The sequence below is a fragment of the Delphinapterus leucas genome, chromosome 12, assembly GCF_059928025.1.
Source record: "Delphinapterus leucas isolate spDelLeu-1000000601 "Yukka" chromosome 12, BTC_Dleu_Yukka2, whole genome shotgun sequence".
NCBI lineage: Eukaryota > Metazoa > Chordata > Mammalia > Artiodactyla > Monodontidae > Delphinapterus > Delphinapterus leucas.
This window is the reverse complement of record NC_143140.1, coordinates 78,776,464-78,803,040: the sequence shown is the minus strand read 5'-3', so window position 1 is coordinate 78,803,040 and position 26,577 is coordinate 78,776,464.

The following is a 26,577-nucleotide window of genomic DNA, read 5'->3' as shown; positions in this document are numbered from 1 at the left end:
CATATGAGCAAGGAACACAGGATCTGCCACCAAGCCACTGAGAGGGATGGTGATACTCTAAATATAACTTTAAGTGTAAGTTTAATAGCTAATGATCTAATAACTCCCTCTTAAATATATTCCGTAAATGCTGGAGTTCACATGAATGTATGTATCTATGTAGATACAGTATTTACTATTTACATCACATGGCTGAGTATGCGTTGTAATCATTCTATTAAAATTAAATTTCCTATATACTAACTCCTACTAATTTGCCTGATGTCCACAATGGACGTTACAGCCCTGAAAGACCAACAATTTTCTTTCAATGAGGTTGTGCCACCACAGAAAGCCTTTTTATAAATTATATGCGCTATAATTTTCTATTCACAGTGTACTGGCATCTGAAGGACCTTAATCTCCTCTGAGTATCTTATTTTTGAATATACTTTTCTACTACCTTTCAAAAGAGAGGATCTTGCTCTCCCTTGAACAGTCCTTGCCCACTGCTTATATGTGTTCGCTTATATATATATTTTTTCATATTTATTACCCTTTATTAATCCAGTTTTTTTTTTTTTTTTTTAGTTTCTGCTTTATAACAAAGTGACTCAGTTATACATATACATATGTTCCCATATCTCTTTCCTCTTGCGTCTCCCTCCCTCCCACCCTCCCTATCCCACCCCTCCAGGCGGTCACAAAGCACCGAGCTGATCTCCCTGTGCTATGCGGCTACTTCCCACTAGCTATCTATTTTACATCTGGTAGTGTATATATGTCCACGCCACTCTCTCACTTTGTTCCAGCTTACCCTTCCCCCTCCCCATATCCTCAAGTCCATTCTCTAGTAGGTCTGTGTCTTTATTCCCATCTTACCCCTAGGTTCTTCATTACATTTTTTCTCTTAGATTCCATATATGTGTGTTAGCAGACGGTATTTGTCTCTCTCTTTCTGGCTTACTTCACTCTGTATGACAGACTCTAGGTCCATCCACCTCACTACAAATAACTCAATTTCATTTCTTTTTATGGCTGAGTAATATTCCATTGTATATATGTGCCACATCTTCTTTATCCATTCATCCGATGATGTGCACTTAGGTTGCTTCCATGTCCTGGCTATTGTAAATAGAGCTGCAGTGAACATTGTGGTACATGACTCTTTTTGAATTATGGTTTTCTCAGGGTATATGCCCAGTAGTGGGATTGCTGGGTCGTATGGTAGTTCTATTTGTAGTTTATATTTTATTACGTTCTCCTGGAATGCCTCCTCTCCTCCTCCCGACTCATATCTAAACTTGACTCAAACGCCATCCTTTATGTTATAAATCCCCAGATCACCCCATCCTGAAGAATTCATTCTCCTTGTTCTAAACTCTTAGTTCATTTAGCAGCCATCCTGCTTTCCCATCTTTGCTGCCTTAAGCTATGCATTTAACATTTCACAAATTTCTGTCTTTTCTTATGAACTATAAGTTCATCAACAGAAACTATGCCTTAGTACTGAAGTATTTTTGAAAATTGTCCATAATTCTCAACACTCAAGAGTTCTATAATTTTAGGACTAGATGTTCTTTCTCAAGTTATTTAGATCTAAATATTGTATATTCTGGTCACTATATCCGATTTGGCTCCAAGCAAATCAAACACACAAATGGCAAAACAAATGGCAAAATTTTTTTTTTAATTAAAATTTTCTCACTTCTAGATAAATTCAACTAAGTTCTATAATTCTGACCTTGCTCTCACTCGAACTTTCTCCAGAGGAGTGAACAGAGGATGTTCGCATTTGAAACCATAAAAATGTTTCTAGATGTCAGAATGTATACATGTGTTTAAGCAAATCAATGCAAGTCAGGCCAAATGACACAGCTTTCAAACAGAGAAAATAATTTTGCAGCCAGAAGGAATGTGACTTCAAATCTTGATTTTGTCATTCCACAAGCTTGGGATGTGGATTCAGTGGTTTAGAAAACAGGGATGGGAAATTAGGGTTAGAATGACATGGATCAGTGATTCTCAAACCACTGAATTACCCAGCCTGCTGTGTGTTTGTTATCTGACTCTTAGTCCTTGCCCTAACTGTTCATTCAGACAAGCTCCTTTTAACTCTGTTTGGGAATTCCTTATGAGATTTTTGCTTCAAAAAAGGCATCATAGGGCTTCCCTGGTGGCACAGTGGTTAAGAATCCACCTGCCAATGCAGAGGACACGGGTTCAAGCCCTGGTCTGGGAAGATCCCACATGCCGTGGAGCAACTAAGGTCATGCTTCACAACTACTGGAGCCCACGAGCTACAACAATGGAGCCTGCATGCCTAGAGCCCGTGCTCTGCAGCAAGAGAAACCACTGCAGTGAGAAGCCCACACACTGCAACGAAGAGCAGCCTCCGCTCGCCGCAACTAGAGAAAGCCCGCGCGCAGCAACGAAGACCCAACGCAGCCAAAAATAAATAAATTAAAAAATTTTTTTAAGTACTATAAGAAAAAAAAAATTGAAAACCCCAGTCCTTTCACCTCTGACGTGGCATGCCTCTACAAATGCTTTCATTTAATATGGAAGAAAATGCAGGCTGGAAAGGCTAAAGGGCTCACCTCCCTCAGGACCCCAAACTAAAGTAGCCAATGGCAGAGCAGGGATTGGACCCCCATATTCCACTTGTAGTCATTCTGCTGCATTCTAGGTGTAGCAGGCCATCTCCACACTGTGGCAGGAGGTGACCTGCCCTCCCCCACCCCTTGTTGTGGTCCAGGTTGAAAACTTGCACTGGGGCTTGTGATGGTTAATTTTCTGTGTCAGTGTGGCTTGGCAATGGTGCCCCAAAACAGTCTAGATGTTGCTGTGAAGATATTTCTTAGATGTGTTTAACAATAGATAATAGAGTAAAGCAGCTTTTCTTGTACAATGTCGGTGGGTCTCATCCAATCAGGTGAAAGCCTTAAGAGAAAAGCCTGAAGTCCCCCAAGAATGAAGAAATTCTGCCTTCAGACTGACTTTGGACTCAAGACCATAACATCAATTCTTCCCTGAGTCTCCAGCCTGCCCTGCAGATTTAGACACACCAGCGCCCACAATCACATGAGCCAATATCTTAAAATAAATCATTCTCACTCCCTCCTTCTCTCTCTCTACACCTACACCTACACACACACACACACACCACATGCACACACCCTATTGATTCTGATCCTCTAATACAGGATACTCACCCTGCTGGATTTGCAGTAAGTCTCTCACTGTCTTCTGCCACCACTGAGCTTCCTGTGTATCCTGTCTTGCAATCCTGTTGTCTATCTTCCTGATCTCAGCCTGAAAGCTTTGCCTCATCTCTAAAATGTTCCCTTTGCTTGATCAAAGGCAGGTATACCATGAAGTAGAAGCCTCGAGGCTTCTTACCTGGGCTTTTCCCAGGCCTTTTACCTAATTGTGTATTTTGTTTCTTAAAAAGGGTCCTCTCAATTTGATAAACCTCATCTCCAAAAGACCTGGCTCCACCCCTGGGTTCCACGGATGTGTGGGCCTGGGTCCCTATGTTGGAGTCTGAGCTCTGAACTTGCCTGCCTCGCCTCTGGCAGAGCTGCGGGACTCTTACCCTGCCCAAGGCCTGACCATTCCTGGGACTAGACTGCATGGCAGGTGTGTAAAATCTCAGCTCAGAAGAACTTAAGTTAACCTTGACTATCCAAAATCTTAGAAGTAACTCTAATAATAAGGCCTCCTCAGTGTTGTGCTGTTAATATCTAATAACCGGCTCCCCGGGGGAAAAAATGTATACATACATACACATTCATAAATATATTATACATTTTACTGATATAAATGATGTGTAGCACACAATTTACAAAAAGATAAACTCTGTAATACCCCTTATTGTAATTCCATAATACCCAATTGATTCTCATAGAATGCTTCTGTTGATTTTGGCTGAACTCTTGCATTGGAAGCCAATCCGTATTAGAAGAGTAGAGTTCTGACATGAATGTTGGTTGCTATGTTTGTTTAAATTAATGAGCAAGATGAAAATGGCAGCAAGTGTCCTCTTGGTGCACATTCCATGGAGTGGGTGCCTGCCAAGCACTAGGCATGGTGTCCAGCCTTGGGGCTGAAGAAGTAAATAAGTCATGGGCCTGCCTTCACATCTTACAGAACGAAAAAGACTTAAAACAGCAATTATCCTGCTAATCATCTAAGATTACAATTAAATACTGTAATTTCAGGCAGAATAGTTTAAATGCTGAGCCAAATTCACTTCTACAATTTACATAATCATAACTGACTATTATGACTTGAGTGTAGATTTCATGTGGACTGGACTTTATTCACATAAACAAGATTAAAGTGTTTTCTCTAAAACATTAGAACAAAAATTAATTGAGAGTTTTAGAGCCTAAGGAACCTCTTTGATCTCCAAAATTGAAAAGGAAAAAAAAAACGATTATTTTTAAATCCTTGAAAGTTTAAATGTCCTGGGGTAATTGAAATACATATTCTGGTTTTGTTATAGAGATTTCTCGAGCCAGAAGGGATCTACAGTAGGAAAAAAGGCATATGTTTTATAAACAGAACACTGTTTAATGTGCCATAGTCATGACAGTAGTTTACAATTTTAAATAAGGCTAATTCTAAGTGAAAGTAGGTCAAGTTCAGAGGGTAACTTAGATTAACCTGGATCTCTGTAACACAATTTGGTAGTTCTAAGAATAACAGATGAAGACACCCGATGACAGAAATTGCAAAGAAGGCTGATGATGCAAAATGCCCAGGGCTCAGAACCCAGGACTTTTCTCCCAGTGTTTGGGAAATAGTGGCCTGGCCATGCATCTCACTAGTTCCTTAACTCCACCCCAAGCCACTCTGCACCTCAGCTCTCTGCCTTTCAGTTGCTGACTCCTAGCGTTTACAGCCAATCCTCTGTAAAGTTTGTTCTGCTTATTAAATTAATTTCACAATCTTCAACAATCACCACAAAGATTTAAAAAACAAAACAAAGCAAAAACAAAAACTACAAGCCAGCTGTGGTTGAGAAGGCGGCGGTAGGGACTGGATGGCGTGTCTCCAGGATGCCAGCTGAAGGAACCAGTGGGCTGGCCCCAGAGGGCACCATGGGCTGCTTCACTTTACACTTCTCTGCAGAAGGAAATGAGAACTGACATGCCCTATCACTCATAAAAAGCCGTCTGCACCTGCCTCCTGCACACTGCCCACAGGCCCTGCTCCAAGGTAAATGCCAACAAGAAAAATGTGCACGTGTGTGCACACACGTGGCTACAAAATGGTAGTAACTAACCGTATCGCCAGAAAACATTCCTCCACTAATACTGAAGTATTTCCTGTCCAGGTCGCATCTGTTTATAGTATAAAAGGGAAGGTTAATTATTACTAAAGAGAAATCCCAAACACAAATAACAAATATTTCCGTTCCTGTGGCAGAACCTCTTAATATGTTTGCTGGATAGTTCTGCTTGTAGTTTTTTGTTTTTTTTTTTAAAGCAGAACCTAAATATTAGAAAAGTACTGTCACCATATGGAAAGGTCACCAAAAGAAAAGATGCTGAAGCATCCCAACTGTTGACAATATTTTTAAATGTCCTTTCAACCCATCTCTAAAACTAACAAACCTTTCCCACTAACTTTATTCTTTTAAACACGCAATACAAATCTTAAGTATCTCAGTTATCATTTGTATTGTATAAACCGGGCAACCTCTGAAAGAATTATTTTATGATAATATTCAAAACAGCCATATATTACAAAGTACTTATAAGTGCCTGACTCATTTTTATTGGATATTTCAAAATGTTCTAAAACAAGTATAGGACTAGCAAAATAAGTGGTATGAAAAGCATTAATAATAAACTGCTTTACTCAAGGTGGGAAGAAGTAGGCAGAAAGTACAAAAGGTCCAAGAAAATCATTACTGATGAGTTTATTCAGCATTTTCTACGAGTGCCACCCTTCCTTTATGCAAACCTCCTGGAAGGCTTCCTATGACATTATCTGTAATGAAATGATAATGGTGTCCAATTGTTTTGTGTACCTTAACAACCCAAAGAAATAACTTATTTGTATCTATACCCCAAAGACAATTAAAGTTTATAATATTAACAGAATCCAATGTTCAATTCTAGAAGATAAATCGACCTAAGTTACATTGAAATTGGTATTCCTCAAATTGTTGGATTAAGGCCAAGGAAAGTTATTTTTCAATAATACTATAGTGTACACAAGAATAAGAAGTACGTTTATTTAATAAGGGTATCAGAATATTTATGATATTTTTAAAATATATAAAACATTAAAAATTATTTCTGCTATTTATATAAATATGGCTACAAAGACTAATATTTTGCTATAGTTCTATTGCTAACATGCCTATGAATAGATCCACCATTTTCATCTTTAATAGCAGCTAACACTGAATACATATTAGATTAGTTAACTTTCTGAGTGCTATGTACCAAGCACTGTGCTAAATGCTTGACCTACATTTTCTCCTTTAACCTTTCAGAACAATCCTGTGAGGTAGGAAGCATTATCTTTGATTTATAGATAAGGAAAGAGTGGCAGAGAAAGATTCAGCCATCTGCCTGAGGTCACACAGATCAAAAATGATGGAGTCCAGTACACCTGACTTGACTCATCAAGTATACTGTTTAGCACTTGCTTAGTTGGTGATGCTCTAGTAAATGTCATACAACTGTGCTCTGGAGTTATGTTCATCCTGTCCAAACCTAACTTAAAACTATTATAATATGGACTGCCAATGGATTTGGTAGAGACGGAGCACTTCGGAAGGGATTGCTTTCACTAGGCAACAACTGAGTTCCATCAGCTTCTGAGCAACTAGCCACTTACTTAGATTCAAGCTTAGATCCCAACCACATGTGACACAAATTGCCTTGAACCCCAACAGTATGATTTCCTGTCAGGTGGTAGAGCACGGATGTAACTTCTCAGGTCAGTGTTACGGGTTGAACTGTGTCCCGTCCAAAATTCACGTGTTGTAGTCCTAACCCCCGGTATTCCAGAATGTGACTGTTTTGGAGATAGGGCCTTTAAGAGGTAATTACGGTATAATAAGGTCATATGGGTGGGCCCTCATCCAATATGACTGACTGGTGTCCTTATAAGAAGAGGAGATTAGAAGATTAGGACACAGACAACAAACAGAGAGGAGACCATGTGAGGACCCAGTGAGAAGATGGCCATCTGCAAGCCAAGGAGAGAGTCCTCAGAATGAAACCAGCCCTGTCCACACCTTGATCTTGGACTTCCAGCCTCCAGAACTGTGAGAAAATAAAGTTCTGTTGCTTAAACTACCCAGCCTGTGGCATTTGGTTATGGCGGTCCCAGGTAACTAATACAGTCAGCAATTAAATCCATGTTCAACCTCTGCAGGAATACCTTGTTCCTGAATTACATGCTTTTCACCAATAAAATAGGAAAATTAACTGATTACCATTAGAGCAATGTAGGAGATAGTTTTTTTAAAACAAAGCCCCAAAGATGGGGGTAGGGTGGAGCCCAATAAGCTGGATGCTTGTGGATAAAGAGATTCAGAACTCCTAAGGAGATAACAGGAAAGAAAACAAAGAATGGTGAAAGCATGAAGGAGCTCTGTAAAATAAATAAGTTTAGGTAACTCTCCAGGTCAAACATATCTGACAGGTCCCAGGCAGCGGAATAAATTCTGAACTCCTTAGCACTATAGCAAAGTCCCTCAAAAACCCAGCCCAGGGCTTCCCTGGTGGCGCAGTGGTTGAGAGTCCACCTGCCGATGCAGGGGACGTGGGTTCGTGCCCCGGTCCGGGAAGATCCCACGTGCCGCGGAGCGGCTGGGCCCGTGCGCCATGGCCGCTGGGCCTGCGCGTCTGGAGCCTGTGCTCTGCAACGGGAGAGGTCACAACAGTGAGAGGCCCGCGTACCGCAAAACAAACAAACAAATAAACAAAAAAACCCAGCCCAACGCTCAATAAGCTGCACCCTATACCATATAAACACTGGCCCGTAGCTGAGCACCACCCATGGCGGACCACTCACCAATTTACATTATTCCCCTCTTTACTCTGAAATTTGGGTGATGATGTTTCATGCATGCATTCATTCAACAAATGTTGTGTAGCAAGGTGCTGAATATTCAAAAGTTTATAAAATGGACAAGTTATAAAATGGACGGTCTATTTCCCTCAGTTTCCAGTCCCTAGTCCCCACTGTAGCTCTGCCTAGTGAAAGCTACCATTTACTTTCCAAAGATCCTCCCAACCTCCAATCAAAATGGACAGCTTTCTCTTTGGTACCCCCCAAAATTCTGTTTATATTTCATTTTGGCATTCATATCATACTGAAATATTACATATACTTACATATACACATATTTACTATGTATGGATTTGTGGATGTATTTGTGTGTGTACATAGATATCAATACAGAAACAGATATATCCATATAGATTGTCCTCTAGATTATAAATTCCATTAGAGCATAATTTATACTTTAGTTACCTTTGAATTCCCCACATAACACCTAACAGTACTTTGCACATTCTTGGTGTTCAAAAAATATCTGCTGAATGTCAATTAATTTTTAAATATTAATGAAAAATAATAATATGCTAAGGTACAGAACTAAACAAAAATATGAAACTCACCAAATCTAGGCCCCCAAATTTCTAGGTTTACAATGTTTTCTCTGCAAAACACTGTTGCCCATTCCCTCTGTAAATATTTTTACTTTTTATGAGCTGAACTGCCACAGCCCACTTCATGATGCCTGGACTCTGCCCCAGGAATTCATCTCTAGCAGGCCATCTAGAGTGTGGTGTGTAGGTGACGCTAACAAAATGACAAAAGCCAGCCAGGTATGGTCTCTGTGGTATATCCAAGGATAATGGCACAAAGGTTGGACCTGTACCTGCTTGCTGGAACCTAAGATCGGTTTAGAAATTGATGCTTATCATATCATAAACCGTCTAGCTTTGCAGATGGCATACTGGCTTTCTTAGTTGTGTTTTTCTACCTGTAGGTAAAGCATATCAACAGACTGATCCTTCTGAAGCATATTCAGGGACATTAACCATCAACAGTGCTTCTCTAACACAGGCTGACAGATGTTTCTCTCGCCATCAGGTTTTGAGACACAGGCTTCAGATGATCTTGCCCATGCAGGAACCTACCACCACGGTTCACGCCTCAGTTTAAAAACCTTGACTGCTCTCTTCAGGAATCTGATGGTTGTGGTTTAATGTGACATTTCCGTTGTGACTAACAACAATGCCATGTCACAAATGGGAAAAGTTAGAATCTGATCCCTTGTAACCTCTAGCTACCTAAACTTTGGATATCAACTGATTTTACTAAAAGGTCATACTATTTATACAGATCCAGTTCTGTTTTTTAAGTTTCTTTTCTTTCTGTATCAGTGTTCCATGGACCTTTAAAAATGTATTTCCACTCCCAAACAGGCCAACTGATGACCAGGTTGCATCAGGGGTCAGCCACATCATCACCTCCTCCATAAAATCTTCCCGCTTTCCAGATCAGATACCCACTCCATAGAGTCCCATAACAGGCTCCCATGCCTACTCATAGTACTTATCCCAGTCAAAGCATTGTAATCCCCTACTGAGTGGTCTGTTTTCACAATACGTTCTTGAGGACACAGACTGAGTCTTATTCTTCAAGACAAACAATGTCTAACAGAGAGAGAGTGCCCAGTTAAAAAATTTCAAATGAATGCAGAAATGGGTCTATGCAATAGCACAAGCAAACGTCAATTTTGAAGTAAAATTGTGTGGACAAAGAATGTCACCTGCCACTTAAGTAAACAAAGGATGTTGCAGCCATCAAGTCGTCAGCCACTGCAGCCACCCGATGGTGCACCTGAGGGGAACTCAGGATGGAGAAAAACAGGATACTGGCCCTACATAGTTAAGGTGCACATCAAAGGAATAATTTCAGTAAGCTCAGACTCTTGCATCTTCCCATACATAGAAAAGCATTAAACTCATTAACTTGAGATGTCTCTTTTTTCTTTAGTTAACAGTAATCTTTTGATGTTCTGACTACGGGGGTTTTGGGGTTTTTTTTTTTTTTGGCAAAAACTCCTATATATCCTGGGTCTGCTCTTACCTCTTTAGAACAGTCCCTCAGAGCTATTTGAGAGGCTATATCCGGGGTTTAAGTCCTCAGTAAGTCCATCAAATAAAACATAACCCTCAACTTTTAGGTTGCGCAATTTTTTCAGTTAACGATAGTAATGTTTCTCTAAATCCTTACTTCAGGTTACCAACAACACATGGACATCTAAGTTTTCAGTCCCCTATTATACACAGAAGCTAAAGCAGCACAGAAATAACATTATTTGAGTATTTACTATGTTCTGGGAATTTTTCTAAGTCCTTTATGAGTATTATTTAAATGCTCACAAAAAATTCATATAAGGTATGTAGGATTGCTATCCCATTTCATAGATAAGGAAAATAAGGACCCAAGAAGTAAAGTAACTTGTTCAAGACCCCTCACATAGCACAGCATTTTTGTAGACAGAAAGTACCAAAAGTTCTTAAAATTACATTTTAAATTATTTTCTGAGAACTTACTATATGTTCGTCTATGGTTTAATAGTGTCTTTGGACAAGTTTGTTGAAATATAATTTGCATACAATAATTTACCCTTTTTGTCTATTTGGCTCAATGAGGTTTTTTTTTTTTTGAGGTACGCAGGCCTCTCACTGCCATGGCGTCTCCCGCTCCGGACGCGCAGGCTCAGCGGCCATGGCTCATGGGCCCAGCTGCTCCCTGGCATGTGGGATCTTCCCGGACCGGGGCACGAACCCGTGTCCCCTGAATCGGCAGGCGGACTCTCAACCACTGCGCCACCAGGGAAGCCCAGCTCAATGAGTTTTGACAGATGTATACAGTCATGAAATCACAACCACAATAAAATATATAACATTTTCATCATCTCAAAAATTTTCCACGTGCCCTTTTGCAGTCATGCCCAGCCCACGGCAATCACTGATCTTTTTTCTGTCACTATAGTTTTGTCTTTTCTAGAATATCACACAAATGGAATCGTACACTATGTAGTCTTCTGTGTCTGGCTTCTTTCATCTTGCATAAGTCTTCTGAGGTTCATCTATGTTATTGCCAAGTATCAGTAATTTGTTCCTTTTTCTTGCTTGGTAGTATCTCACAGTATGGATATATGACAATCTGTTTATCCATTCACAAGTAGATGAAGATTTGGGCTGTTTCCAGTTTGGGGCTATTTTAAGTAAAGCTTCCATGTATATTCATGCATAGGTCTTTGTATGGACATACGTTTAATGTCTCTTGGGTAGAGAGCTACGAGTGGGGCTGCTTGGCCGTAGGGTAAGCTTACACGCACCTTCATAAGAAACTGCCGAACTGTTTTCCAAAGAGGCTGGACCATCCTGCATGCTCAACAGAAACGTATGCGAGTTCTACTTGCTTTATATTCTAAACAGCGCTTGGTTTTGACAGGCTTTTTAATTCTAGCCATTCTAATGGCATCTCACTGTGGTTTTAATCTGCATTTCTCTAATGACTAATGATGGTGAGCATCTTTTCATGTGCATAATTGCAATCCATAAATCTTGTTTGGTGAAGGTCAAAATGTTTGTCCATTTTCCTGTTGAAATGATTTTCTTACTACTGAGTTGTTAGAGTTCTTTCTTTAAGCAGACAGGCACTTTGCAAATTCTTTCTCTCAGTCTCTGGCTTGAACTTTTATTTCCTTAATAATATATTTTAAATGTATTCCTTAACAATATAGTTTTTAATAAACTTTATTTTTAGAAGTTTCAGATTTACAGAAAAATGGAGAAGATAGTACAAAGAGTTCCCATATAACCCCATACCCGCTTCCCCGTTTTTAACACCTTACATTACTATGGTACATTTTTTATAATTAATAGCCATTTTTTAAGTTTCTATCTGATAGTTGCAACGTCCTGGTCATTCCTGGGTCTGGTTCTATTGACTGCTTTTTATTTTGGTAGGTTAATTTTCTTTTCCCTTTTTATTCTGCGTATCTTACAGATTTTGATTAAACACAAAACACTGTATACAGAAAAGCAGCTGAGACTGAGGTAAATAAATTTACTTCTGGAATGGGCATATCTCTTCTGTTGTCAGGCTACTACTGTGAGTGCTTGAGCTAATTTAAGAGTACTGAGGTGGGTGTGTGTTTTGTTGATGCTATAGTAACTTTTGGTACAGCGAAAACTATGAATTCTTCTAGCAGTGGATTCCAGCCACCTTATGTTTAATGTGAGATCTGGGGTAACAGAGGGTTTTTCTTAGAGTTCCTGTTCCACACCAATACACGGTGGGGTCAAAGGAGTTTTCTTTATTCTCCTGCTGCAGCCTCTGTCTTTGACAGACCTTGTGCACCTGAGCTTCAGAAGTGAGGCTTTCTCAGCATCCCTTCCTCTTCTCCCTATGAATGACAGCCAGTCTCTACCTTGCACCATTGGTGGATCAGTGGATCATGAATCCAAGCCTGCTCCTCCCCAGCTGATGGGCTTTATCCAGCATCGGTGCAGGGCTGAGACAGTATATTTTCTATCACTGTTCCAACAATGTGCCAAACTTTGCCTGGATTCAGGTTTGGGCAGGCTTCTTGCCCATCCCCTGCCTATGACAGCTTTTGTGTCCTATGACAAGTTCTGGGACACTGGTGGATTTTGCGCCTGTCTCCGAGGGGTAGAGTTCGTCATCACCTACATGCCTGCACCACTGACAAGCTTCCTCTGGTTTCCTGCCCCACTCATTCTTTCTCATGAGTATTGAGTTGAAGGCCTATGGTAAAAAGTGGTAAGTACTGATAGATACAGATCCTCTTTGTATCTGGCATCCCTGACAATTTAAAATTGTCATGTTAGCCCATACTAGCTTTTAAAAATTCACAAAAATTTTACTTGTTGTCTTCACATCTGCTTTGATGGCTGCTAACCCTCCTTCTCGGGCCCTGCTAAAGACAAAACAATGATGTGTCCCTTCTCTCCTTGGAATTTAGATCATCTGACTACCTTTAGAACTCAGGTCTCTGATGGGACCAAAAATAGGCACAACACTGTACATTATCCACCTTTTTCTCATGGTTAATGTGGGACCAGTGTGTTCCTGTGGCTTTCTACACCGTAAATGAAAGCAGAACTCTAGAGCTAAATATTATTTAAAACAAGTTAATGATCCTATAGGACTTTACAATATAACCAAAGGCTTTCTCATTATTTTGAAACTTTCCTTTCCTTCTTTCCAACAAAATTAAGCCTCATATTCAGTATGTGAGTCTTTTTTCAGACTCAAATGATATGAAGGTATCCTAGGAATATTCCCATTAAGACACAGTGTTCACAGATGTAACATGGGCTGAGTCTTACAGGAATTGAATAATATGTCAGCTAATTCTTCAGAAGAGGCTAATTCCCTCTTTTATAATTAAGGCCTAGAAGACAGCCTGCTTCTCCAAGTTTATAATTGCTACTCAATTTCAAATATCTATTCTTAATTTCAATTGCAAAATAAGACCATTAAAACACATGAACCTAAGCAAAGGGGATACTTATTACAAATGATTAAATAGATTTTTTAAGCAAACAAATCAAGACTTACATATGACCCAAAAAGGTATCTTTAAAAGTAATTTTTGTAAATAGTGCTGCAATGAACATTGGGGTGCATGTATCCTTTTGGACTATTTACAATAGCCAAGACATGGAAGCAACCTAAATGTCCATCAACAGAGGAATGAATAAAGATGTGGCACATATATACAGTGGAATATCAGCCATAAAAAGGAATGAAATAATGCCATTTGTAGCAACATGGATGGACCTAGAGATTATCATACTAAATGAAGTCAAACAGAGAAAGACAAATAGTATATGATATCACTCATATGTGGAATCTAATTAAAAAGAAAAAAGATACAAATGAACTTATTTACAAAACAGAAGCAGACTTACAGATATCAAAAACAAACTTAGAGTTACCAAAGGGGAAACGTGGGGGCAGGGATAAATCAGGAGCTTGAGATCAACACACACACACTACTATATATAAGATAAATAACCAACAAAGAGCTACTGTAGGGCTTCCCTGGTGGCGCAGTGGTTGAGAGTCCGCCTGCCGATGCAGGGGACACGGGTTCGTGCCCCGGTCCGGGAAGATCCCACATGGCGCGGAGCGGCTGGGCCCGTGAGCCATGGCCGCTGAGCCTGCGTGTCCGGAGCCTGTGCTCCGCAACGGGAGAGGCCACAACAGTGAGAGGCCCGCGTACCGCAAAAAAAAAAAAAAAGAAAAAACAACAAAGAGCTACTGTATAGCACAGGGACCTCTACTCAATATTCTGTGATAACCTATATGAGAAAAAAATCTAAAAAAGAATGAATATATACCTATATGTATAACTGAAACACTTTGCTGTACACCTGAAACTAACACAACATTGTAAATCAACTATAACCCAATAAAATTAAATTTTTAAAAAAATTTTAAAGTAAGAAATGTTTTTAAAATAATTTTTGTTGGGAGACAATGCTTACTAAAACAGTAGAGCTATGTACATGATGAAGATATTAATAAATCGTTTCTCCTGAAAAATGCACAGTTCTAAGAAAATCAGACTTGTCTCGTGATAGTCACATTTCTGTTTTGTCTTACTTTTTATTTGATTGTTTGGTATTTGGGACTAAAATAGGACTACCCCACTAACTAACTTGTTTACCAAAATGACTTTCAACTGTTTCCAAATCCCACCTCAAACACCAAATATGCTATTATGGATATTCAAAAACTCTGCTGGAGGCTAAGAAAGCAACTCAAATTAACTTCAAGAAGTGTTCCAAGAAAGAAAAGAATCATTTGATTAAATGCCTGCTTCCAATACTATTCTCCACTTTGTCTAAAAGAAGAAAAGCCCCGATCTTAAGAACTTATCTTAAACTAAAATCACAAGTTATGTGTTTATTAGCAAAGACATTAATTCAGTAAAAACTCCTGAAAAGCAGAACCAAAGAAAACCAATATTTGCTTTGCAGTGTATGTACCACAGTAACAATCATACATAGTTAATGATGGCTACTCACTTCATCAGTGGATGCTCAAGATTAACAGGGACTTTTGTCACCAAACTGGTGTGATTTAATTTATATATGACTTTCTTTCCAGTCTCCTTTTGCCAATCAGTATTTGTAATGCATGTGGAAAGAATGAAGGAATTCTCCTTATCTTAAATCAAACACGAAATATGGATTCATTCTACTGTAAGTCTGTGAAATTTACACTTATTAGTATGCGATTAAATTTTTAAAATAAAGTAAAAATCTCTAGGACATATCCACTCCCTACCCCACAACTATGCCTCATTTTTCCCACCTATAAAACAAGGATAGCAAAAATAGCATCTTCCTCAGAGACCTGTGATGAGGATTGAATGAAATAATGTGATAAAGCACTCTTAGCAAATAATATAGACTGTTATCACTATTATTATCCTGCACAAGGGAGGTGGTTCGAGGAAGAAGTCCTCCCCTGATGCGAAGAGGAAAATCAGACATATCCATAAATAATTCATATAAGGTTGAATCAAGAATAAGTCTAAATTTCACAGTGAATGAAATCAAAGCACAGTGAAAGGTGTTCAGACTACAGGGTGAGTTCCCTACTCTAGGAAGCTCTTGCTTTTTCAATTTGCCTGCTTTCAAAAGAACACCATCCCTCTCCCCATTGCCCTACAAATCACTCTTAATATAATTTAGCATGTGCATCCCCAAACAGCAATCTTGGGGATAACAAAGATCATGCTTCCTGTCAGGGAGCAGGACTAATATGCCTCAGCAGGTCAAGCATGTCACTGTCACAATGTTTAAATAAACCATCAGAAGATTCAATTCACCCCCATTTTCAAGGTAAGTATATCAATACAAGGAACCATATTAACAGAGATAAACATATGGCCCAAACTGCTGTGCCAAGAAGTGCCGGTGAAAACTCTGATTTAAAATGATGCAGCAAGGGGCTTCCCTGGTGGCGCAGTGGTTAAGAGTCTGCCTGCCACTGCAGGGGGCACGGGTTCGAGCCCTGGTCTGGGAAGATCCCACATGCCGCGGAGCAACTAAGCCCATGAGCCACAACTACTGAGCCTGCGCTCTAGAGCCTGAGAGCCACAACAACTGAAGCCCACACTCCTAGAGCCCACGCTCCGCAACAAGAAAAGCCAGCCACCGCAATGAGAAGCCCACGCACCGCAATGAAGACCCAGTGCAGCCAAAAATAAACATAGATAAAATAAATAAATTTATTTAAAAATAAATAAAGGTCTTTCCTGGTGGCGCAGTGGTTGAGAGTCCGCCTGCCGATGCAGGGGACACGGGTTCGTGCCCCAGTCTGGGAAGATCCCACATGCCACGGAGCGGCTGGGCCCGTGAGCCATGGCCGCTGAGCCTGCGCGTCCGGAGCCTGTGCTCCGCAGCGGGAGAGGCCACAACAGTGAGAGGCCCGCGTACCGCAAAATAAATAAATAAATAAAATGACACAACAATAAAACTCAAAGTTAATGTCACCAACCTAACTCCAACTCTCCATCACCTCTCCGTAATGAAGTAGGTCTCAAAAGAGCAAACTATTTTGCATACCCTCTGGCTCCACTCTAATCTATAATGGATGCAATATGCATATCCTGAATTTTTCTCCTACTGTGCAAACCAGAGATACAGGGGGTTCGTGCAATCCCAGATAGCAACGATTTCCCTCTTTTCTTTAGATGCCTTATCAATGACAGGGACTAGAGCACTGAACTTGGATGCAATTAACAATTCACTGAATTATCGTTTTTTTCTTTCACATTTAGGTAGAGCTATTTTTCACCTTAACTGGATCCTGTAGTTAGCAAGTTCTAAGAATTGCTCAATGGTTTTTTATGTAAAATATTTTCCTCTTCATAAAGATTATCTACTGCTTTATTACTTTCTGGCCATGAAAATATTGCTGCTACTTAAGGCAGTACTACTTTTGTCAATCAAGAGTTTCCCAGAGGAGAACCTCCTAATCCAGCAGTGTTCCATTCTGCATTGATATATGGTTACTTTAAAGTGCCTATATATTTATTGCGTGATTGACGGCCAGCTTGGGAAGCGTTGGGTGCATCCATTTCTACACACTGAGCTGAATTCAGCACCTGAGGTAGGTATTTCTTCCAGAAACATACCATTCTGTATCCCATCTTTAATCCTTGCTTCAACGACCTTTTAAAAAAGTAATTCTTTTTGACCTGTCAACACATGTTTAAATGTAAATCAAGGATTTGTTATAACAATATTTCTTACAGAGTTTTCCAACTTCATCTTTGTTACAATTGGGCTATTGTTTCTACGCAAAGCCAAACATTCAAATTAAAATGAACGCCACTTCAATTTCTTTTGTAAGGGTTTTCAGTTTAACATGGCATCTGAAAAAAAAAAAAAAAAAAAACATGGCATCTGGCAAGCAGCCCCCATCTGTATTGTCCACCAACAGGCCTTGGGTAGGGTGAAGGCAGGAAGGGAGCAGACTAGTTGATGAGGGAGTACAAGGGGGTGGGGGGAGTGGGAGAGTGGGAGGATGAAGGAAAAGAATATAATTCTAGAATCTGGGAGCAATTTCCCGAACTATACTTAGGGGGGGGAAAAAAGCCCATTTTGGCTGTGAAAACAGTAAAATCAATAAAGATTCAAGTTAACCCCTCACCCCCCTCAGAGTCTCTGCCCTCTGGTTCAAAAACAAAATGTCTGCAAAACCAGAAAATTCAATCGTTACCCACGACTATGTGGCTGTTGTCTTTTGAGCAAGAAGGGTGCGGGGCTGGTCCCCACATCTCACTGCTGTCGCTGCCTCTCTTGCTTGTCTAGACAGAGACGGCAACTTCCAAAAAGCTACTGGCAGGAAGTCAACTGTAATAATATCATGACAACAACTGCCATAGTAGTTACCAAACTGAAGGTAAATGTCAAACATCATTCATGAAAGAAAAGCTATGTAATGTAAAAGGATGTCACAATAATCTGGGAGTAAGATCACAAAATTCCTCCTCTCACACTCAGGTGGCTTCAAAAGAGAACACTTAAGGGTGGTTTCATATTAGGAAATTTGTTCATGCAATACATCACAGCATTAGGCCCAGGAAGAAAAAGACTTTCAATTATTTTTAAGTTGCTACAAAGATATTTAATAGAATCAAATATCCATTCCCAATAAAAATGCCTACAAAATTAGGAAAACAAAGATGCTTTTCAACATCATGAAGAGTATCTTTTTTTTGGGGGGGGGGTGTTTTTTTAACATCTTTATTGGGGTATAATTGCTTTACAATGGTGTGTTAGTTTCTGCTTTATAACAAAGTGAATCAGTTATACATATACATATGTTCCCATATCTCTTCCCTCTTGCGTCTCCCTCATGAAGAGTATCTTAAGCTAAGAGCCGATGGCAGAATAATAACAAAATACTTGTAGCATGTCCATTAAAATTTGGAATAAGACAAGAACATCTAATTATCACTATTATTTAACAATGCTACATAAATTCTAGCCAATGCAGTAGGACCAGAACACAGAAATAAAAGCTGTAATTCCTGTAAAGTAGGTGATAAAATTATCACCTGTGTATGATTACATATAACATTAGAACTCCATCTTTTTTTTTTTTTCTTTTTTTTGCGGTACGCGGGCCTCTCACTGTTGTGGCCTCTCCCGTTGCGGAGCACAGGCTCCAGACACGCAGGCTCAGCGGCCATGGCTCACGGGCCCAGCCGCTCAGCGGCATGTGGGATCTTCCCTGACTGGGGCACGAACCCGTGTCCCCTGCATCAGCAGGTGAACTCTCAACCACTGCGCCACCAGGGAAGCCCAGAACTCCATCTTATATCATGTCCCAAAATAAATTTCAGATGAATTAGAGTTAAATGTAAACCTAAAACCAAATAAATTAATTAGAGATGTAGGTAGATATTAACTGATCCTGGACTAAAGAAGGGATTTATTATAAGAGTAAAAGTAATCACAAAAATAGATTGATTACACTTCTCCATTAAAAAAAAAAGGTTCAATACAATCCCTATCAAATTACCAATGGCATTTTTCACAGAACTAGAACAAAAAATTTTACAATTTGTATGGAAACACAAAAGACCCCGAATAGCCAAAGCAATCTTTTTTTTTTTTTTAGATTGATTTGAGTCCTCTCCCTTTTTCTTGATGAGTCTGGCTAAAGGTTTACCAATTTTGTTTATCTTCTCAAAGAATGAGCTTTTAGTTTTATTGATCTTTGCTATTATTTTCTTTGTTTCTATTTCATTTATTTCTGCTCTGATCTTTATTATTTCTTTCCTTTTACTAACTTTGGGTTTTGTTTGTTCTTCTTTCTCTAGTTGCTTTAGGTGTAAGTTTAGGTTGTTTAAATTTTTTAATTAAATTATTTGTTTATGGCTGCGTTGGGTCTTCATTACTGAGCACCGGCTTTCTCCAGCTGTGGCAAGTGGGGGCTACTCTTCGTCACAGTGCGTGGGCTTCTTATCGTGGTACCTTCCCTTGTTGCCCAGCACAGGCTCTAGGTGTGCAGGCTTCAGTAGTTGTGGCACGCGGGCTCAGTAGTTGTGGCTCGCAGGCTCTAGAGCACAAGCTCAGTAGTTGTGGCGCACATGCTTAGTTGTTCCACGGCATGTGGGACCTTCTCGGACCAGGGATCGAACCTGTGTCCCCTGCATTAACAGGTGGATTCTTAACCACTGTGCCACCAGGGAAGTCCCCAAAGCAATCTTGAGAAAGAAAAACGGAGCTGGAGGAACCAGGCTCCCTGACTTCATACTATACTACAAAGCAACAGTAATCAAGACAGTATAGTACTGGCACAAAACCAGAAATATAGGTCAATGGTACAGGATAGAAAGCCCAGAGATACCACGCACCTGTGGTCACCTAAACAATGACACAGGAGGCAAAAATATACAAGGGAGAAAAGACAGTCTCTTCAATAAGTGGTGCTGGGAAAACTGGGCAGCTACATGTAAAAGAATGAAATTAGAGCACTCCCTAACACCAGACACAAAAATAAACTCAAAATGGATTAAAGACCTAAATGTTAAGGCCAGACACTATAAAACTCTTAGAGGAAAACATAGGCAGAACACTCTTTGACATTAATCACAGCAAGATCCTTTTTGACCACCTCCTAGAGAAATGGATATAAAAATAAAAATAAACAAATGGGACCTAATGAAACTTAAAAGCTTTTGCACAGCAAAGGAAACCATAAACAAAATGAAAAGACAACCTTCAGAATGGGAGAAAATATCTGCAGACAAAGCAACTGACAAAGGATTAACTCCAAAATATACAAGCAGCTCATACAGTGCAATACATAAAAAACAAACAATCCAATCAAAACATGGGCAGAAGACTTAGACATTTCTCCAAAGAAGACATACAGATGGCCAACAAACACATGAAAAGATGCTCGACATCACTAATTATTACAGAAATTCAAATCAAAACTACAATGGGTCATCACCTCATACCAGTCAGAATGGCCATCCTCAAAAAAATCTACAAACAATAAATGCTGGAGAGCGTGTGGAGAAAAGGGAACCCTCTTGCACTGTGGGAGGAATGTAAATTGATACAGCCACTATGGAGAACAGAGTAGAGGTTCCTTAAAAAACTAAAAATAGAACTACCATATGACCCAGCAATCCCACTACTGGGCATATACCCAGAGAAAACCACAATTCAGAAAGAGTCATGTACCACAATGTTCATTGCAGCACTATTTACAATAGCCAGGACATGGAAACAACCTAAGTGTCCATCAACAGATGAATGCATAAAGATGTGGTACATATATACAGTGGAGTATTACTCAGCCATAAAAGGGAATGAAATTGGGTCATTTGTAGAGACGTGGGTGGACCTAGAGAGTGTCATACACAGTGATGTAAATCAGAAGGAGAAAAGCAAATATCATATAATAAAGCATATATGTGGAATCTAGAAAAATGGTATAGATGATCTTATTTGCAAGCAGAAATAGAGACACAGACATAGAGAACAAATGTATGGATACCAAGGGGGAAAGGGATGCGGTGGGAGGAATTGGGAGACTAGGATAGAAACATATACATTATTGGTACTATGTATAAAATAGAGAGCTGATGGGAACATACTGTATAGCACAGGGAACTCTACCTAATGCACTGTGGTAACCTAAATGTGAGGGAAGTCCAAAAGGGAGGGGATATCTGTATGTGTATGGCTGATTCATTTTGTTGTGCAGTGGAGGCTAACACAACAGTACAAAGCAACCATTCTCCAATTAAAAATTAATTTAAAAAAAGAGAAAGGAAAACCTAAAAGGCAAATGGTAAATTGAGTAAAATATTTTCAATTATTATAACAGACAAATTATGTACGTTATTGTTATTTAAACAGCTTTCTGAAATTATGGAAAGAACATTTAGCCTCAACAGAATCATAAGGACATGAACTAATAATTTAATATAGGTCTTCATATTGAAAATAACTTTATAATCACAAGATTTTGTATTATACAACAAAGATTAGCCAGATGTTTTGATTACTGTCAGTTATTCTTTGAGGCACTTTTCATATACTGTCTCTCTGATTCAACACCCTTAAGAAGTAGGTAATATTATACCCATTTATAGATGAGACAACTGAGTTTTAGTAAGATTAAATAATTTGTCCAAGTAAATGGTAAAAAAGAATGTAACTTCAATTCTATCCAAGTCTGTACCCTCTATATTCCTCCAGTCTGGAAGAAACAACTAAAATTATTGATAAGGTGGAATACATAGGAGTTTTAAAATTTTGGACATCCAAAAATAAATCATTAAAATCTAAGGTAAACCACACTCTGAAAAATCTCTGCAACCTCTATGCAACAATGATTATTTTCCTTAATATATAAAGAGCTCTTGCCAAGCAACTGGAAGTGGTCTAAGACCAACAGAAAAAACAGGCAAGTACAGTGAATAAGCAATACATAATTATAAAAGCCACAAACATGAAATTATGTAAATCAATAATCTAAGAAATGTCATTCAAAGAATGATGAAATATTATTTCTCAAACATGACATTTTCAAATTATGAAGAAATGTAAATAATCAATAATAACATGGGTGAGGTTTCAACCCAATAAGAAAATGGTTAAATTAATTATGGTGCTAAACTAAGATGGAATATGTCTTAGCATTAAAATCACTTTTCAAATGATATCTGCCCACATAGGACTAGCCTTATCCTTACTCTTATCCAATGCCAGATTTATGCATGTGTACAAGACAGAAATTCTAATTCATAGGTGATTTTTAAAGAAATACACTGTAGTGTTAGAAACTGTAAAACAGACCATTTTAAATTTCTTCTCAGTCTGCTTCAGTGTTCTCCAAATTTTCTCAATTCAGTCTATTTACTTTTCAATCAGAAATATTTTCAAAATTGTATTAGAAACAATGATTTATTCACTATCAGTAAGAACCCTTCAAATTTGTGAAGTTCTTTTAGAATTTACAAAACAACCTCATAAATATTATCCCATTTAATTCACACTACAACCTTTTGAGATAAATACTGGCATTATTTTACAGAAGAAATAACGTTTCTTAAACTAAAAAGATCACATTTCCTTATGTCTTCCAAGGACAGGGCAGAGAGAAAGGGCAGGCAAAGAAGGGGCCCTTAAAACAAAATGAAATTTTAAATTATGAACAAGACCTATAGAAACTCTAAACAATGTCAGTGATAAAACACTTCTCCCTGAAAAAAACCTTTTGTTGGCCTAACTTCTAGCTGTCACAGTTACTGTCGAGTTTCAATGGCATTTACATTCGCTTCAAATTAGCATCTTCAAATTAGCGGGCCTCTCACTGTTGTGGCCTCTCCTGTTGCGGAGCACAGGCTCCGGACGCGCAGGCTCAGCGGCCACGGTTCACGGGCCCAGCCGCTTCGCGACATGTGGGATCCTCCCGGACCAGGGCACGAACCCGTGTCCCCTCCATCGGCAAGTGGACTCTCAACCACTGCGCCACCAGGGAAGCCCAAATTAGCATCTTTTATTACCTGTTCTTTTATAGGCATTGTGTCCTACCTGGGAGTTAATTCACAGAACTCCTGGTTATATGGTTGGCACCAACCCACGAATTTTGTTATAAGAGTCCTTTCTAAAATAAGTTTGTAGGACTTCCCTGGTGGTGCAGTGGTTAAGAATCCGCCTGCCAATGCAAGGGACACGGGTTCAATCCCTGGTCCAGGAAGATCCCACATGCCGTGGAGCAACTAAGCCTGTGCGCCACAACTACTGAAGCCCATGCGCCTAGAGCCCACGCTCCGCAACAAGAGAAGCCACCGCAAGGAGAAGCCGGTACACCACAACGAGCAGTAGCCACCGCTCGCTGCAACTAAAGAAAGCCCGGGTGCAGCAACGAAGACCTAACACAGCCAAAAGTAAATTAATTAATTTTTAAAAAAAACTTAAAAATAAATAAATAAAATAAGTTTGTAAAAGTTGTCATGTCTCTCCCATGGTACTACATGAATAAGTTAAACTGTAGATTGAAAATAAACAATGATAGCTTCGTGATTTGTAAAAACAAAACAGAAAAACGTGAAACTTGAGTTAGTTCATTTCCATTATTCTTATGACCACTTAGAGTTTTTATATGTGTTGAAAACTCAATACAGTGAAACAGAGTACAAACTGCATGGTGCAATATGTTAGTTTGGTTAAGTGCAAATTCTATTTTATAGATGAAATGTTTTTATTAAATTTGAATTCTTTAAAACTGAAATATATTCCTTATTTTAACTGTTAACTGTTTAAAACTACAGAAGAAATCAAGAAAATAACTGCTGTGTATTATTCCATGACTTTTACTTAAAATAGCTTTGTCAAATAGAGGTAGGGTGTTAAAAAAATATGGGTGTCAAATACAACAGGTACACTTCTAGTCTTATTATAAAATTATGGTATGCTCTAGGGAAAATATCTTAAAATTCGGATTTTGGTAAAGAATACATGCTGATTGTTTTCCTCATCTTTCGGACATGTTCCAAATGAAGTAGGTCTTATTTTGTTTGTATTTATAACTTTATGGAAACATAACAGTAAGGTTTTAAGAGCTCATCAGACCATTTATTTCAATTAGAAGCAGTAATGAAATCTCTTTAAACTATTAGATGTCACTTAGTCTCTATGTAAGATGGATTGTATGCTTAATGCCTTTTGGCATGATCCACAATTATTTGCCCTTAATACTTTTTATATTGACCGAAAACAAGGATTCCCTTCCTACTTCTCCTAGGCATCCTCAAGTCCAAATCAGCTGTTGATCTGAAATAGCATTTTTCATAAAACTTAGAAAATAACTGTTAAAAACTTTTTAACTCAAGTGTTAGCAATAGTGTAATAAGCCTTAGCTATAGCTAAGGACCCGATGCTGTTTCTAGCTCTACACAGACTATAACCTTGAAAAGTTATACTGATCACGGTCCTGGGTGTACTTTCCCTCACCATGGGCAATGTTCTTCCAAATACCTTAGGATATCCCTTGTTAATTTCAAGCACCAGCGTTGGTTGAGTCCGTGTCATCTGACTTACCTTACTTCAAGAAAATTCATTTCAGAACATATTTCTGGTGAACTGGAATCTAATTACTTACATAATCTGAAAAAATGTGTTTTATCAAAATTTCTTTCTTATTTTTCATGGCATGCGTTAGACAACTACCTAAGAGCAGCCAAGGTGCATGAGGCCACCCTTAGCACTGCTAACCCTGCCCTGAGCATCTTTTCCTCATTGAACAGTGAGGAAGGAAGAAGCAGCACAACTGAGGCCTCTTTAAGACTGGAGATGCCACTGCAGAGAAAAGAGCTTGCTTTTTTTTTGACCTTTTTGATTTTAATAAAAATATGAAAACAATAATACGTACCAAGAAGGAATAGCTGTATTTTTCTTCCCATCCACAGAGGCAGTAGTTAAGAGTGTGACCTTGGGCAAGTTGTATGACCTTGGGCAGGTTGCTTAACCTCTCTCTTTTTTTTGCTCCTTTTTTATCTTCCTTTTTTTTTTTTTGCGGTACGCGGGCCTCTCACTGCTGTGGCCTCTCCTGTCGTGGAGCACAGGCTCCAGACGCGCAGGCTCAGCGGCCACGGCTCACGGGCCCAGCCTTTCCGCGGCATGTGGGATCTTCCCGGACCGGAGCACGAACCCGCATCCCCTGCATCGGCAGGCGGACTCTCAACCACTGCGCCACCAGGGAAGCCCTTTATCTTCCTTTTTAAAAAAAATTTTCATTGCAGTATATTTGCTTTACAATGTTGTGTTAGTTTCTACTGTACAGCAAAGTGGGTCAGCTATACGTGTATATATATATAAATATATATATATATTTTTATATATGTGTATATATATATATACATATATATCCCCTCTTTTTTGGATTTCCTTCCCATTTAGATCACCACAGAGCACTGAGTAGAGGTCCCTGTGCTATACAGTAGGTTCTCATTAGTTATCTATTTTATACACAATATCAATAGTATATATGTCAATCTCTCACTACCAGGTGACAGTTCTGAACATTCCAACCGAACTTTGAAAATCTAATTTTTGAAGTTTTTACAAATAATTTTCACTATTGTATCCTCAGGCCTGCAGAAATGACTGCGTATCACTGGTACTAAAAATTTACTGCTGATTAATTACCAAATCCCCCTATTCTCAGGAGTAAAACCTGGGCCAACAGGCTTTTCTGTACACAGCCAAGACATGACCACTATGATGGCGGCTGAAATGTCCAGGCAAGGACAGGTACAGGGTGGCAGGAGCCAGGCTACCTCTCTGGCAAATGTTGTTTGCTCAATGCCTGCTAATATCCACAAACTTGGTTATAAGAGTCATTTTCTAAAATAAGTTTGTAGAAGTTGTCATGTCTCCCATGGTACTACATGAATCAGTTAAACAACAGACTGAAAATAAACAATGATATTAGCACCATGAAGCCAGAGGCATTCTTGGGAGAAGGAATATTTACTGTCATTTCAGCTTCTGCCAGGACCCAAGGCACAGCTCCAAAGGACGTAAGCATGTTCTCTGCCAACCTCTCTTTCCTTTCTAAATATTCTTTCTATATCCTTCAGCCCCAAAAAACAGAAGCCCTCATGCCACCTGTCTCTCCAAACACCTCCATCCCAAGCCATCTCTCCCCAAAATCCATGAATAACCCTGTTACCATGAGAGTCTTATTACTTACGGTAATTAAATTCACACTGAGGCGTGAATGAAGCTTAACACTCCTACAGCATTTTTAAAATAACATTATATTAACTCAGCTCTACTTGGTAGTGGGTGGCAAGGAGATATTTTTCAGTGAAGAAGTCTATACACCTTCCCCATCCACCATCTACCCTAGAGCCTGCCTTCCGCTTTTCCAAGTCTGCTAGAAAACAGGATATTTTTACAGTCCCATACAATCCACATCTACCACAACCCCCATGCACAAGCACTGCCAAAC